Raw genomic sequence first — 17,355 nt, 5'->3', positions numbered from 1 at the left:
CGTTTCTAGCAACATCTATACCCGGGATAAGATATGCCCACAATCTGTTGGGATAAGTTCTTTGCTTCGAGTGCTACTTTCTCAAAGCCTAGAAAAACCACTCTAGTCATTTAACAGGTTACCATTCATAAAGCTTGGTTAAGTTTTGTTTAAATAGACATGTCTTTAAGAGTTATTAACATTAAATATATTTTTGTTTTACCTGGGTTTACAAAAATAAGTTCATGTTATCTCTGTAAAAAATTTGTTAAGAAAATAGCTTGGGTAATAATTGATTTTAAAATCTCATAGATTTAAGAACTAAAAAATAGATATAAATAAATCAGTTTTTAGATAAATTTTTTCAATAATTAAACATTATATGACATATATATATATATATATATATGCTTAAACACAGTTTCCCAAATTCTTTTGTAACTTGAAACTTTAGTTTTACTAAGTTAAATGATAAAAATGATTGAGTATCTTGATATCTCAAATAACATGAAATTCTAAAACATTAATTGTTAGACTAATCTAAGTTTACCTACTTTGGGCTTCTTAGTACAGAGAAACTAAAAGATAAATTTGATCTGTTAATGAGTATGTCTTATACTTTATTAAAAATGCATGTTTCTAAAAAAAAAAATTGTGAATATATTTGCCAATGAAAGAGGCAAATGTTTCTAAATGTTGTGAAATGTATTCATAAATTTGCCAATCTAAAGAATGCTGATTATTTACTTTTCAGTTGTCACTAGAAATTAAGGTTTCTAAGGGTTAAGAATTCTAATTAAGGTGGAAACAAATTGTGTTTTTGGTAATAGAAGGTATAAGATATGGAGGTACATTTTTAAGAGAATTAAAAGAAAGTGGTTTGTCCTAATGCTGGTGGCAAACTAAGAGGGATGAAGAAAGCTGTAGAAGTTGTGTGGAAAAGGAATAATTAGAAAGGAAATTTTATATGTGGTTAAGCTGAATAAGATTGGAATAAATTTAAGTAAATGAATTTAAATATCTTTTTCCTTTTCTTTCTTTTTTTTTTTTTTTTAAGGAGGGCATAGCTCACAGTGGCCCAAGCAGGGATTCAACCAGAAACCTTGGTGTTATCAGCACCACGCTCTAACCAACTGAGCTAACCAGTCACCCTGAATTTAAATATCAAAAGAGTTAGACTTTGGCTCTTTTTCATTCTTAAAAAGGTAAAAATTTTTCCTGTATTTATTGTTTTACTCCAGATAAGTTATTATGAAAAGTTTTCTGTCTAGAAAACAAAGACTCTAAGTTTTTTAAAAAATAGTTCTGTGTTTTATATTATCAGGTCCTTGATTACTTAAGAAAACAATCTTCTCAATCCTAAGAACTAGTTTTGCTAACCATAGGTAACCTATATTTGTCTTTGATATCTTTTGTCATCACTTTGGATAAATGAATAATTTAATATTATTTCATAAAGATATATGATCTTTTTTCGTCAAGTGTGTTTGACAAACTTCCCAGGATTCAAGTTTTAAAAGGAGATTTTTTTCTTAACCTGGAAATGGCTTTGGGTTATTCCAACAGGCCCCTGGCATACCTCAAAAATTTGTTCTCACTCTCCTTATACAAGATAAATTTTAAACTAATTAGGCCCATTTAAATAGTAAATATGACCAGTGTTTCAAGCTTCTTCCTTCTGTACATGTCCTCCAAAAGTCTCTGGCAGGGATTGAGCAATCTCACTTGGAAGTTCTTTTAGTGCCTTGGATTTATTTCATTTGGCCAGGAAACAAATTTATTTTGAGCAGCTAGATGATCTCTTATGATGTCTTCCGCCATTATTCCTTTCTTTTTATTTTATTGTGGAAAACTTCAAAAATGCACAAAAGTATAGAGAATAGTATAATGAACCCCCATGTTTCCATCACCCCACATTTGCTTCATCTATACCCCCAACTTCCCCCCACCTCCTACAGGATTATTTCAAAGCAAAGCTCAGATACCAGGTTATTAATTTATCCTCTTCAATCACTATCCTGAGCTTTAAGTCCCCCCATTACTGCTAAATAGAGTACTTGCCCTCAGAATTTTCGATCTAGTCAGAGATCTAAGAACCCTGTCCAGTGCTTACCAAACTGAAGGTAAAATCACCTGGGGAGATGTTAAAATGCAGGTGCTGCTGGAATAGGTGGGACAGGGGAAATCTGCAGTTCTAGCAATGGTGGTGACCTGTGGATATCAATTTAAGTAACCAGGCCCTAAACCCTAATGCAGAGGAGAAAAGACAGGGTGCTGTCTTTTAGAGGTGATGGGTCATGGGGCTTAAGAACTGGCTTTTAAATAGCAGACCACAGTTACCCAAATTGATTTTTACAGTATTCCAGTGTGAGAGCACTGAGGGATTCACAAAAGAAATTTTATAAACTCTGGGAAGAGAAGGCACAGTTCAGGAACTGTCAATTCCAGGAAATCTATGTGACAGAGAATGACAGTGCCTAGCCAGTTCATGGTGACTCATTTTTCTAAAAAATTGGCCCCCCTGGGATGGGTCATCTGTAGCCACTTTTGTACTGCTTGACCCCACCCATCAGCCCCAGCTATTTGGACCAAGGATGAGCATCTGACCCAAGCTGGCCCAATCAGATGGTCTCTCCTGAGAGTTTGGATTTGAGGTTCAAGACAGTCAGTCAGTCCCTGGGTGTGGCTGGAAATGAAATTATATAAACATTCCACCTTCTGCCAATATACAGAGAAGCCAATACGCTGAGAGAATGGAACAGACCACAGAGATGGAGACCTAGAAATGAAGACAGAGCACTTCCTGTGTTCCTGGGGCTTCTTACCCCCTTTTCTGTCCCTCTTGAGGCATACAGTATTTCTTGGAATCTGTGCCTCAACACCCAATCTCCTGATACTGAAATCTTCCAGGTGTTGCTTCTCTGTGTTTCAGATCTTCACAATGAAAGAAACCGACAAATAGACACAAGTAGGGGAGAGTCAGAGAGGGAGAAGGGTAAGGGCTGCTGGGCCCAATAATGTAGGTCAGTGTGGGTCTGGGTTTCAGGTGGGTAGAGGAGATGCCATTCCTGACAGGAATGAAGTCTTAGGAACCAGAAAAGAAACTTCCTTCCTGCCATCAGAGTAGGCTGGGCCCTCCCTCTGGCTTCCTTTGAGGCCACCTGGTTCCTGCTGCTACCTGCCTGCCAGTCCTCACCTGAGAATTCCCTCAGTCTTCCCGATTGTGTTAGGATTGGCCACACCAGAAGGTACCTTGTTCCCAGTAAGCTCAGGGGCCACAGCGTCCCTGCTCTATTGCCACCTAACTTTACTGTCTGCCTCTCCCAGGAGTCTGGGAAGAGCTGCTGCCAGCTGATTGTTATTGTTCCCATCTTCCTAATCAGCAGGCCACTTGCCCCTGCGGGAGTCCCCATCCTGGGAGGTGTGAGGAGGTGGGCCTGCAGGTGGGTCCTAAAGTCCTTGGCAGCCTTTTGGTTACAGATCGGATGATCAACTTATCCCTGTTAGCCCAGGACTGTTCCAGTTTTGAAACGGAAGTCCCATGGGCCACAAACCCTCTCAGTTCTGGAAAAAACACTGGGAAAGTTAGTCGTCCTAATTATAGGGCCTCCAGGGCCTCAATGATGCCTGCCTTAGCACTGTTCCTCCACACCTCCAAACCCTCCTAAGGATTCCCACACAACTGGAATTTCTGAAACCAAGGCATCTCTCGCAGGCCTGTAGGCAAGTATGGCAGAGTCAAATTAAGAGCACAGATTCTGAAGCCTCCCTTTCACTGATTGGGTGACCCTGGATGAGTTACCTAACCTCTCAGTACCTCACTCAAAAAGTAGAGCCAATAATAGTATACCTACCTTATCGTGCTGTTGTGAGAATAGTGCCTGACCATGTAAAGGTTGGCAATTATTTTCATGCCCTTACCCTGATCCAGTCACTGCCTCTGCCAACAGGGCGTCCTCCCCCCTGGGCACACTTCAGAGTCCCAGTGGCATGGCAGAGCCTGGCATAGGGCCATGGGAGGACCCGGGCTGTCTCCAGAGGCTTCACTTGGCCCTCTTCTCCCTGGGCTCCAAGGCTGTGCCTCAGAGCAAGGCCTGCTTTCTCTCATTTCTGGGCTGAGTCCCTGAAAGGGAAAATTCATGGGGCCCATTAGAAGAGCCTAGAAGAAAAGGGCTGGCAAAAGACCTCAGTGGCTTAGCCAGACCTCTGGTGTGGGTAGAGAACCCGTGTCTCTGGCCTTCTGCCATGTGGTCAGCCTCGACCTGCTTTCTCAGCAGCCATGCTCTCACACCTGTCAGCCAGAAGTGAGAGATTCCAGTCCTGGAGGGATGTCTCCTGAGAACTCTGCAAACAAATATAGAACTCCTTGAGGAGAATTTGTGTGTGCATGGTGACAGAAGCTACGAAGTCCCTGCAGCCAGCTCTCCCCTGACCACTGACAACTGGAGGTGAGCTGTGTCTGCCCACAAAGGCTCCCTGGCCCATGTAGATTTCTTCCTTGCTGTTCACTACAGGAAGTATATGTACCAACACAGGCTTTGTGTGTCACGATGAAAACAAATCCCAAAGCCACGGTGCTGGGTTTCAGGCCCTCTAAGGAGAAAACCCCAGGAGTGCACAGAGATCTCACCACCTCCGCTTAGGCCAGCCACACCAGGCCAGCTCTTAAAGGCCTCCTGTGACTGTCCCTTTCTCTTGTCTTTCCCCACTCTGATAAATGTCCTGGGATTAGCTCTTCTGTGTTTATTGGATAAGCAATTTGTGTCTGTCTGAAAAGCTACATCTGAATAATATTTGGCACGAGCTGAAGAAATGTGATCTGCTGCATTCCCCTCAGCCAGCTCTCTGGAGCCAGCCCGTCTCCTGCCAACAGGGCTATACAGCTCTGCAGCTGGGCCTGCAGCCTAAACTTGTTTGTGGGGTGGGGAGCGGGAGGGGGATGGGAGGGTGGGAGCGGGGGAGGGGCAGAGGGGGGAAGTGCCTGTGGTGGGACCAGAAACCCACAGGAGTGGAGCAGCCTTAGCGAATCTGCCAATAGTTCTGGAGCCTCTATAGTAATTTTGGCATATCACAGATGCCCACGGTGGTCGCCCAGACCTGGGGACAGGAAAACTAGGGCCCCATGGAGCTCAGGAGCCTGGGTGGTTACCTGGACCCAGAGTTCCAGGTGCTAACTGCAGCAAAGGAGATTCAAGGGAGTGCAGTGGGTGGCCTGAGGGTCCCAGGTCTGGAGGATAATTAGTGCTGGGCTCTTGAGGTTTGCATGCTTTTGTGGAGTGGGGTCTGGGTGGTAAAATGTACTGAGGCTGTTTAAATGTTTCCTGACACCATCTATATAAGTCCTGGGACTGTGGAGGACAGAGCTTGCAGCCGTGGCAATCAGACAACCTGCTTATGAGGTCGCATTATGATGTGCTGAGGAGTATAGAGGGAGAAGCAATATGGTGACTGTGGGTGTGCCAATAACCTCCACTCCCCCACCTCCCACCCAAGAAGCCTTCTGCTGTTCTCCCTCAGCACTTACCCTGCTTTTCTCGTAGGGCCCATGTCACTTCTTGTCTTCTATTACTCAGGCCTCAGACTTTCCTCCACCGGTATCTCACTCTCCCCAAGTCAGTGATTGGATTGAAGGTAGGACATCATCCCTGTGCCCCTAACAGTGAACGCAGAATTGGCCACGGAAGAGGCATCAGTAATGGTTTACTGAGTAAAAGAATGAATGCAAAAGGCAGGCAGCTCACACCTCAGTGGTCACAGACTCACAAGAAGATAGCAAATCACTGGTCTGACAGAAGTAACAACACAGGAAATGGATTCAGGAGTGAGAACACGGCCATAATACCATCCTCTACGTCTGCACTGGGCAGAGGCCTATAGCAACTCAGGACAGGCCCCTTGAGGCTCTTCAGTAGCTGTACACCCTTCCTGCTGGATGGCAATGGTGTTCTACATGGTTCCACCCATTAAGTTAACATGTTTTGTACCATACTCCTTTGGATGGTATATGTCTCCTCAAGTAGAAAAGATGTACCCGTAAAAAGGTAGGAGCAATTTATGCTCTAACAGAGGCATGGAGAGAAAGTTATAAAAGTTCAGAAAAGAAAGGTTAATTTCACTTGGAGGTGCAAGTAAATCTCCATGGCAATAGGGGGCAGGGGTGACATTAGACCTGGACCTGGAACTAAGTCTGCAAATGCCTCCCAAGTGTGTTGTCCCCTTCCAGCCAACATATACCCAATTTGGTGTCTATGGCAGGTTTTGCTACCTAATCCCTTTACTCTTTTACTGAGCCCAGGTATGTCCACAGAATCCTTCTCTACACAGCAACACAGCCAGACGACGAGGGCAGGCACGTGTGAGATGAAATGCATTTTTGCTACACCTGTTGCAGGGATGGCAGACAGGAGGAACCCGGTGAGAAGCACAGAGACTGGAAGATGCTGAAGGCGTATGACAGAAGGGAGTGGGCTGGTTAGACGTGTGAGGAAGGCCTGTGAATGGGGAAGAGTGGACAATGTGGTTGAGAAAGTAGGTTGAGGCAATATCTGGATTAGGATCTTGCCAGGCTAAGGAATGTGGGCTGAAGCCTGCGGAGGCAGAGGCAGTGGAGCAGCTGAGCTGTGTTAAGGAAGGCATTCTGGCAGCAGTGGGGGGGGGGGGGGGCCTGGGTGGAGAGAAACTGGAGGCGGGTAGGCCCGCCAGACGGCTGTCCCCGGCAACCAGTGACGGAGCCTCCTCTGAGCTCCTGCAGCACTTGGTAATAACATCTGTTCAACACTCATCCCACTGTCTCTCTTGGAGTTGTCTTTTGACAGCCCGATGGCCCCACAAGCTGCGGGTTCCTTGACAGCAGAAACTGTTTGCTGCCTCTCTGGGGCCCCAGGCCTGACATGGTACTTGGCAGGTGCTCATTATATATTTGTGAAGTTACTGAATAGGGCAGTGAAAAAAAGGACAAGGAGTGTACAGAGAAGGCCACAGCTTTCTGGGATAACATCCTGTTTAGCAAGTACAGTTCCTTAGGACTGGGCATCAATGCAGCTGTCTTTTGGTATGTGTGGAAAAGTAGAGGCAGCATGGGCAGGGAAGGAACCACAAGAAGCTGGAAATTGCCCTGACTCTGTGTGTGTGTGTGTGTGTGTGTGTGTGTGTGTGTGTGTGTGTGTGTGTGTGTCTTAGGAGGGGCTTACAAGAGATCTTGGCTTTTTTAGAGAGAAGTGGACAGATAGGAAACCTCACGATCTATATTGTCCTAAGTTGACTTAGGAGGTGCATTAAAACTCCTTTTTGGTTGCAAGAGAGCTTAGGGAAAATGGGATATTTACTGGCTCATAAGGTGCATTAGAGGACAGCCAGAACCAAGGATTCCAACAATGTCAGACTCTTTCCCTCTCTAATGTCCGCTTCTCTCCACAGGCTGGAAACGTGGTTGCCAGTAGCCTGGGTCTCACATTTGGGAGCGTCCCTACCAGAGAAATACTGCAGGCTTCGTTTCTCATGTTCAATTTCAGAGATCCTAGGAAAGGACTCTGATTGACTCTGCTTGTGTCAGAAGCCTGCCTCTGGCCTAAGACTAAATGCAGTGGCTAAAGAAGCAGGGTCACGTAAGAAGGAAAAAGCTTCCACCAAAACCTCATAGTTGGAGTGGAAAACGAGTAGTTCCCAGAGGTAGAACCTGCAATAATTTTTCTGAGTCCTTTGCATAAATTAACTATTTCCCTCAGCAACTCCAATAGGTGTTACTCTTCTAAAATCATTATTAACCTTGGGGAAACTAAGGCACAGAGAGGGTAAGTAATTGCCATAAATCACACAGCTAGTAAATGGCAAAGATGGATCTGGAATTTAAATACATTCATTCTAGCTCCAGAGCCTATATCTTCCTATTATGTAATGTTGCCTATTCACTACAGTAGGAAAGAAAGCGAGGTATAGGGTTGTGAGGAAGGAGCCTAGATAATTTCCCCTGGGAAGATCCAAGGGCTGAGCTGAGAAATCTGTGGTAGGTGATTGGTCCAATGTCATGTGAATCTGGAATAAGAAATGCCACCACCCATCTTAATCTCACGGAGATATCTGAAAAGGAATGTTTCATTTTGACTTCTTCTTTCTTCCACCTTTATTTACTTAACATAGAATTTGATAAAGCCAAGTAAAGCAAATGAACAGTGAGGTCCCATATTTACTTATTAAAAATTAAAGCAGCAGTGTAACAGCCATCTGGCAATGGTGGGGAGATAGTTTGCTTCTAAATGGCTGGTGACAGGATAAAGTTGTCCAACCAGTAAAATACAAGAGCTATAAAAGCTTTCTCTAGCTTTGACCTGGTAATCTCACTCTTTAGAAACAGCTCCTGGAGTCACAAAATAAAACTCAACTAGTGCCATGTGCAAGACAAAACCCAACTAGTGCCATGTGCAAGAGATACATCTAAAATTATATTCCTCAGAAAGACTGAAAGTAAAAGAATAGGAAAAAAATAGAAAGCAAAAACAAATGCAATACATATGCATTCAAACAACATGAAAACAAGCATTATAGTATTAATATCAGACATGCTTGAATTTACAGAAAATCAGAAAGCAAAACACAGGAGAAAATGTTACAATGTTAAGAGCCGAGAGCCACAATAAAGATCTGTCATAAATATTTATGCACAAAATAATATAGCACCAGAATTCATAAAGCAAAGACAGTAAGAAATATATGGCGAAATGGACAGAAAGACAGTAATAGTAGAAAATTTTAATTTACCTCTCTTAGCCCATGACTGATCAATAAACCATACAATAACTAAGGATATAGAGGAATTGATTTGTTAAATTAGTAAGGTAGATCAAATCAAAAGACATCAAACTCCATCTGTCTTGAGAACCTAGGATATACTCTTTGTAAGTGCCCATGGATCATTAACAAATGACCACATTTGTCAAGACCACAAAAACAAACAAAAGCTCAATACATTTCAAAAAGTAGCATGAGTACAGATAACATTCTCTAATTACCATGTATTTAAACTAGGAATTAATAGCAAAATCAGAAACTGACAAGCAATAAAAAGGTAGAAAATTAAGCAAACAAAACCAAAAAAAATGACAGCTGAGTGGAATATTAGTCAGGCTTAAAAAGGCAAGAAATTCTGGTACATGCTACAAGTGAATAAACTTCAATGAAAATATTATGCTAAGTGAAATAAGCCAGTTACAAAAAGACAAATACCATATGATTTCACTTATATGAGGTACCTAGATAGTCAGTTTAATAGAGACAGAAAGTGGAATTATTATTTCTAGGGACTGGGAGAAGTGGGAAATGGGAGTTGTTGTTTAATGGGTATAGAATTTTTGGTAATGCAAGATGAAAATGTTGCCTATTGCACAAACAACATGAATATACTAAACACTACTGAGCTGTACACTTGAAAATGGTTGAGATGATAAATTTTGCATTATGTGTATTTTAAGAAGTTCTCTGTCAATTCTCAAAGTGTAAATAACTTATGTTTTGTGTTTTTTTGTCCCACCCCCCCTGTAAATAACTTGTTTTTTAAAAAATGATAATTTCGAAGGATATAGTGCAAAAGATAAGTCAAAGGAATGAGCATTTTTATGATTCTTGGCTATGTCTCACATAATCTTCAGGTGAGAATTCAGAGGGATAAATTCTGAACAGTACAAGCTCCAAGACTGACACAATGACTTTGATCAAAAAATGTTGGTTTTCTTCCTGCCATCATTCAACAAGCACGTGTGCCAGGCCGTGTATTAGGCCCTGGAGAGACCAAAAGGGTCAAGTGTGTCTCCCTCCTCAGGACAAACAGCCTTGGAGGAAGGCAGGCCTTGAGGAGATATGTACATCAGAGTGTGAATCAAGTGTCAGCTGGACCCTTGTCTAAAGGGCTACAGGAAGGGGAAGAAGAGGAGGAAGAGGCCCTACCAAGGCCAGGACATTAGAGATGGGTTTTAAAGGAAAGCCAAGATTTCATCAGACGTGACGAGCTGTGAAGGGCAGTGCAGGCAGAGGAAACTGCTACAGAAACGGCCCAAAGAACAAAACTGAAAATTCTGTTTAACTCCAGCTGGTAGTTCCAAGTAGAGGGAAAGGGGTGGGAAGTACAGACGGCCAATGATTAGGTCCTTCTCTTTTCTGTAGTTACTGTAACTCCTTCCTTACCTGGGCTTCTGACTGTGGCTTTCTAATTGTGACAGTAGGTAAATCGCTTCACCAACCTGAGCATCAGTTTCCTCTACTACAAAATGGAACTGATAATGTCACCTGGTTTTCATGAGGATCAAATGAGATAAAGTGTGTTAAGAGATTCGAGACACACATACATTCAGCATACAGGAAATACTGGTTTGCTGTTAGTGCACATATTTTATAGACGGGGGAGCATTCTCCAACTCATCTACATTCCTTGTTCTCTTTGAACGTCTTGATGTCCCTGATTCTTCCTTTCCTCAAGTTTCTTCCAAGATTCTCTCTACACACTTATGCACCACGTTGTTAGCTCCCTGAGGAAAGAGACAAAAGTCGACTTTTCCTGGTACCTCCGGGACCTAACACTTGGTCAAAAGAGAATAGACTCCTCAGCTTCGGGCAGCCTGATCAAAGTCACAGCCATTCTATGTTGCCAACCACGGGGCCATGAACACCTGTGTCTCAAAAAATATCGCAGATGAACGTGTCTACGGGGGCAGCAGCAACTGCACGTCCATTGGTAGTTGTTTTTTTTTCCCCCTGTACCTGGCAGATAACTGATAACTCAGTTTATTTTTTAATTAATTTATTCATCCACAACAGACATGACAGTAAACAATTACAAAGATTGTACTGGAGGTCAGTGCAAAATGCATTGGGGGCCAGGGGGAGGGGCACCTAAGCCAACCTGGGTGTATTAGGAAGGCTTCACACTGGAGCAGCATGAGCTGGACTTTGGGTGAGTGGTAGGGAAAGGTCATGGGGGTTAAAGAAAGAAAGTACAGTTAAGGGGTATAGCTTGGGGCCCCTGGAGTTTCTTGCAAGGCTGAGCAACTATTTCCCATGAAGCGGTTACACACAGTGGCAGGGACACAGCAACTATTAACCTCCTCTAGGGCGTTCTCTGCAAATCCTCACTGCCTCAGCCCTCGCAGCCTTACATCATTGGCTGGAACTTTTTCCCTAAGGAGAACTGAGCTCTGCCAGAGTCGCAGAGTAAGCAGTAATGGAGCAGAGATGAGCATCTGAGTGAGTTATAGCCCTAGCTTTTCTATTCTTAACTCATAGGCTTTTATGGAGCTCTACAGGGCTAAGCTGCCTTTTATTTTATTTTATTTATTTATTTTTTAAAACACACTTTTTTTTAAATTGGGGAGTATTGGGGGACAGTGTGTTTCTCCAGGGCCCATCAGCTCCAAGTTATTGTCCTTCTATCTAGTTGTGGAGAGCGCAGCTCAGCTCCAAGTCCAGCCGCCATTTTCAGTCTTTAGTTGCAGGGGGCACAGCCCACCATCCCATGCAGGAATTGAACCGACAACCTTGTTGTTGAGAGCTCACGCTCTAACCAACTGAGCCATCCATCCGCCCCTAAGCTGCCTTTTAAAAGCCCATACATGGAAAGCATAGTAGGTACAACTGGCTCACCATTAGAAAAAAATTAAATTAGGAAAAAAATTAAATTAAAGCTCTAAGTCATGGCTGACATTAGAACAAATTCCAGATGGCTGAAAGATCTGAATGTAAAACATGAAATCATAAAAATAGTAAAAGAAGAAAGTAGATGACCATAATTTTGGGATGGAGGGGAGTAGGGAAGACCATTCTAAGTTTAACACCAAAGGCGTACAATAAAGAAAAGATTGACACTTATAAAAAAATATATATGCACAAGAAGACTGGGACAAAAGCAGAAATGTTTAAAAAAGAACTCCAATTTCAGAGTTAATGGATATGAGGAAAAGAGACCCCTGGGCCATGCCTTGGGGTGCTTAATTGGGAAACTGCATTTGGAGTATCTGATGAAGTTATCCCCTTTCTTCTCCTCACATTTATACTAAGCAGCCAGCTGTAGGAGGGATTTGTCTCAGGCCAATCCAGTGAGTGTGGGCTCTTGGGCCAGAGGCAAAGCTTTCCCCTGACGACAACTAATGCCCAGGAAGGGAAGAGAATTGCTGTACCCAAAAGATAAGACAGGCTGTGTTCTTCCTTACATACACCCTCATATCTATACCCAACCAGTACATTCCACTCATGCCACAAAGTTACTACACACAGGACCAGTTGACAAAACAGAGAAGAGCAAGAAGGCACAATTAAAAGTTGAACAAATATCTAGAACTAAACATTTGAGTAAAGTCAGGACTATGAAACAGAGCCATTGAAATCCACCATCAGAAAAAACTGACATCCAGGAAACAGAATTAATAAGTACTAAAGAAGAAGACTTTAGATTGAGTGTAATTAATATCTTCACAAGAAATGTGAAAGGATATTTCATCTATTAAAAATAATCAACTGGAGATTTTGGAAATTTAAGAACTTAGTTTTCCAAATAAAAATTCAATGGGCTGAGTCACAAAAGAGATATGACTAAAGAGTGAATAACAGAGTTGAAAGATCAAGTGGAGAAATTCTCTTGTAATTAAGTTCAAAATAACAGGGTGAGAAGTATAAAAGAAAAGTTAGGAAGCATAGAGGATGGATCCACATGTGTTACCGTTTTATTTAAAAGGAATCCAGAATAAGAGAACAGAGGGATTAGAGGGGGTGAAATAAAAAAATGCAGTTGACCTTGAATAATGTGGGGCGTTAGGAACGCTGACCCCCCCACACAGTTGAAAATCCGCCTATAACTGACTCCCCAAAAGCTTATTTGTCTCTTAGTATCCGCAGGTAACTGGTTCCAGGACCCCCCTCGAATACCAAAATCCGAGGGTGCTCAAGTCCCTTACATAAAATAGTATGTAAAGCAATGCATACGGTTGGCTCTCTGCACCTGTGGATTCCCAACCTCAGATAAAAAAATACTGTTTTCGAACCGCGGTTGGTTAAATCTGAAGATGCAAAACCAGGGGATATGGACGGTCAACAGTATATTCATTGAAAAATAAAATCGCCTATAAGTGGGCACGTGCAGTTCCAATCCAATGTGTTGTTCAAGGGTCAATTGTAATAGCATATTTCCTACAGGTGTAAAAAGGCATAAGCTTTCACACGGAGATGGCCCCCTGACCACCAAGAAGAATAAACCAAGACAAAAAAAACAACAAAAAAAAACAACAAAAAAAGACGTATGCCTAGTGTATTTATGATGAAATTGCAGAATGTTGAGCATAAAGGAAATACCAAGCAATTTTATTCCATCCTCATACATTTCTAACCGCTTTTTTCTAGGAAGAGGATCTAGAACAAGTATTCAATTCTCAAAATAGCAACCAAAAAGGAAGTCTAAGAACGATTGCCCTCTATAAAGACAGCTTCTCCAAAGTGGGGCTGGTGCGAGGCCCCTCTATGCTTCCTAACTTTTCTTTTATACTTCTCACCCTGTTCTTTTGAACTTAATTACAAGAGAATTTCTCCACTTGATCTTTCAACTCTGTTATTCACTCTTTAGTCATGGCTAACCCCACGTTAAGCCAGAAAGACAAGGAGAATGCCATTTAAAGATAGAGGCAGAGACTGAAGTGATGCATCTATAAGCCAAGGAATGTCACAGTTCCCAGCTCTCATGGGAAACTAGGAGGGAGGCATGGAACAGATTCTCCCTCAGAGTCCTCAGAGGGAATCAACCCAGCCAACATCTTGATTTCAGACTTCTAGCTTCCAGAACTGAGAGACAATAAATTCTGTTGTTTTTAGCCACCTCGCTTGTGATATGTTGCTATGGCAAATGAGGAAACCAATACACTCCCTAAATGGAACTTCATTTTATATCAAGTATGAATTTCTGATTTTTAACAAGAGTCAGTGGGAATCCCAGCTTACGTCCTGTAGAGCCAGGACAGGGGCGAGGCATGTAAGGTGCCCAGAATTTTAGGAGGCACTCACTCTTAGGTCCCTGTAAGGGCTGACCCTGGGAGTGAGTGCCTCCTTAAAAGCCAGGCACCTGTGGCTGTGCTGGAGTGTGTGGCAGTAGTCCTTCTTGAACATTTATCTAAAATCTTTGAATGGTGCTTTGGAGCTGATTATAAAGTATAATTTCCAGCCACTTTAACCCAGGGCACAGCAAACCCATATTTCTCACCATCTCATAATACTTCCTCTTTACTTAAGGTGGAGGCAGAGGGGTAGCAGGATATGTCACCCCAAAACATGACTGCAGGAGTTCAGGATACACCACCCCAAAACATGCCACTTTGGTATATTGATTCTTTTGAGCTGAAGGCACTTGAAAAATAGCAAATGCAGGGAGGGTTTTTCTCTGAACTGCCTTTATCTGCCTAAAGATAGATCCTCTAAAAGGAATTCAATTGTCTGAAATCCCCTCCCAGGGAGTTTTCAACCAAGGAAGACTGACTTTTATCACAGGAGAGGAGACTGGAGATCACACCCAGACAAACTTTGTCACAAACTATTGTATCTCCTATCTATTTTTCTAAGGGCCCATTTATCTTTCCAAAAAAATCATTTATTCTCCCCTAAATGGTCTCTACCTCCCTCCCTTTTCTCTATTAAAATGGTATTTAACATTGAATTCTAAGCCACCTCAGGGAATTACTCGTTTTCCCCTGCGTATCTCCCATGTACACATGAAGGATAAAAGGTTGATAAACTTCTGTTTGTTTTTCTCTTGCTAAGCTGTGTATTATTACAAAGATCTCAGCCAAAACTCAGAAGGGTCGAGGGGAAATTATTTTTCCTACCCCAGGAGGAAATTACAAATTTGAGTTTTCTCTTTCCCACCTGTCTCATTCACACTCATCTATCAATTAATCAGTTCTCTATCATAGGTGCTGGAGATTAAGAATTGAACAAAACACCAAAAGTGGTGGGGGAGACAGATTCATTAAAAGAAAGAAAAGAAAAAAAAATTATTACCATAAAGTATGGTGCTATGAGAGAGAATATCAGGGGCCTGTGTGAGCTCAACAGAGTACATTATTCAGACCAAGGAAATGGGGTAAGAAGATGGTACCTCCACTGCCTCTTTAAGAATGACTAATTGTTAAGTAGTCAGAAGAAAGGGGGACGCGGGGTGACAGATTGGATGAAAGAGGAAAAGAAGGAGTCAAGAATGACCCATAGGTAACATGGGTGATGGGCAAATGTGGTCCCAGTCACTAAGACAGATCAGACCAGAAAAGGAACAGATATAAAGGAAAACAGACTGATTTCAGTCTTGGACATGCTTAATCTCAGGTGCCTGTGATATACAGGGAAAGGTGACAAACACAGCATTTCCAAAGCGTGTTCTAGGAACCCGAGTTCCAGAAGATAGTAACATTCCATGAAAGAAGAGCGGAAGAGTTTGTTGAAGGCTGTACTAACCCAAGTTCCCTAGAAAACAGAGCCTGAGGCAAGGATTATATACTGATACTTGCCATGGAGGTGCAAACCGGAAGCCTCAAGAATGATGTAAAAGGAAAGTGTGGCAAGAAAGGGTGGGAAACAATCCAAGATGGAGGGAGAAGCAGCTGGTTGGACTACACAGTTGGGGGATTTGAGAAATATATAGTGATGGAAGTCTAGAGACTGGAGGAAATCATCCAAGAAGAGTCTGTAGAAGGATCGTAAGCTTGATTTCTGGCATACGCCAATATTAAAGGACAAACACAGGAAGAAGTTTCGTTAAAAGAGACAAGGAAGAAACAGTCAGTAAATTAGGACAGTCAGAAACCATCTGTCATGCAGGGTGTTAGGCGGGGTCTCAGCTCCCACTCCCCACATAAGAATGCAGGACATGGTGAGGCCAAAAAGGAACACCCACGGAGCCATAGATACGGGAGTCTAACCACCATACTCTCGCTAGCGGCTGGGTTGGAGACACAGGAAGCAGGAGCCACACTATCCGCAACCCGCCGTCCACTTCTCTCTGCCAACCAGCCCCAATTGCTAACTGCAAACCGCCGTGCTAACTGCAATCTGTGCTTGCTAGCTCAGCCACCAGCTTCTTGCCAGCCCCCATTTTCCTGCTAGCGTAGCCACAGCAGTTATATTAGTGGCCAATGGCTCACTGGTTACAGCTGACGGCCAACTAGCCACAGCTGATGGCCATCCAATCACAGTTGATGGCCATTTACTACCCGAGTGAGCACCTTTCCATGTGAGGCCGAGAGCCTGGAAACTTCTCTCCTGTCTCTGTTCCCACACCATCATCGGGTAGTTAAAGCAGAAAGGAATTTATGATGAGGTATAGCTTAGCGGAGGACACCTTTGGACCAAGCTACTCAAAAATTCATCCTACTATCAGACATTATCCTGGAGCTTGTTAGAAATGCAGAATCTGAGATCTCACTCCATATCTATGGAATGAGAATCTACTCTTTAGCTAGATCATCAGGCCATTCATATGAATATGACAGTTTGGGAAGCTCTGGTTTACAACGTTGCTGAAAGAGCTGGAGAAGTGGACTTAAAATGGAGCTTCCAGAGATCACTGTAAGCCCTCAGAATCACCATGCCTCTGCCATCATGATCAGGAAAGAAGACACCACCACTATTACTACAAGAAGCTGCTGAACCAGAAAACTGGTGACCATGATGAAAACAGTCTGCCATGATCCACGCCAGCAAAATTGATGCCTCACTTGTTGCCTTTCCCCACTTAACTTAGTTCCATGTTCAAGTCTCATGTAAGTTCATTTAACAGACAAATCCTAAATCACATTTGCAATGCCAGCTGCAAGGGAGTCTAGAAAGTGTGGCTTCTCAGCCATACCATAGAAAGAAATGGAAAGGGATGTTGTGTGAGCCAGTCCCCAGTATCCACCATTGGTGGTATCATGGAAGCTCTGACAGGTCTTGATAGATGTCCCCCAATATCAATTCTCCCCTTCATCCATGGTAATAGAAGTTTTAGCTGGTCATATGACTGTCCAGAATAAGATGTTTCCCAGCCTCTTCTGCAGATAGATGTGACTATGTGATTAAGTTTGGGCCAGTAATATAGATGTAGAAATGTCACATGGCAGCTCCCAGGAATCTTTGAGAGGCAGCAGGAGCATGTCCTTTACATCCTTCTTTGTCCCTCCCTCCAACATGCTGCCTGGAGCATGAGATGCTCCAGAGGTTGAGGGCTACACCCTGATGTTGGCAGAGCAGAGCTAGAAAGAGCTGAGTCCCTGAGGACTTCATAGGTCAGAGCCACCACTCCAGCTCTGATGACTTACTGCTGTATCCCTGAAAGATAAATCAACCATTGTTATCTTGGATCACTCCCAGCAGAACCTTATCTAC

This window comes from Rhinolophus sinicus, chromosome 16 (genome assembly GCF_057876585.1).
Source record: "Rhinolophus sinicus isolate RSI-liver-muscle chromosome 16, RSI-T2T, whole genome shotgun sequence".
Lineage (NCBI taxonomy): Eukaryota > Metazoa > Chordata > Mammalia > Chiroptera > Rhinolophidae > Rhinolophus > Rhinolophus sinicus.
The sequence above is the reverse complement of the archived record's forward strand: the minus strand, read 5'-3'. Positions refer to the sequence as shown.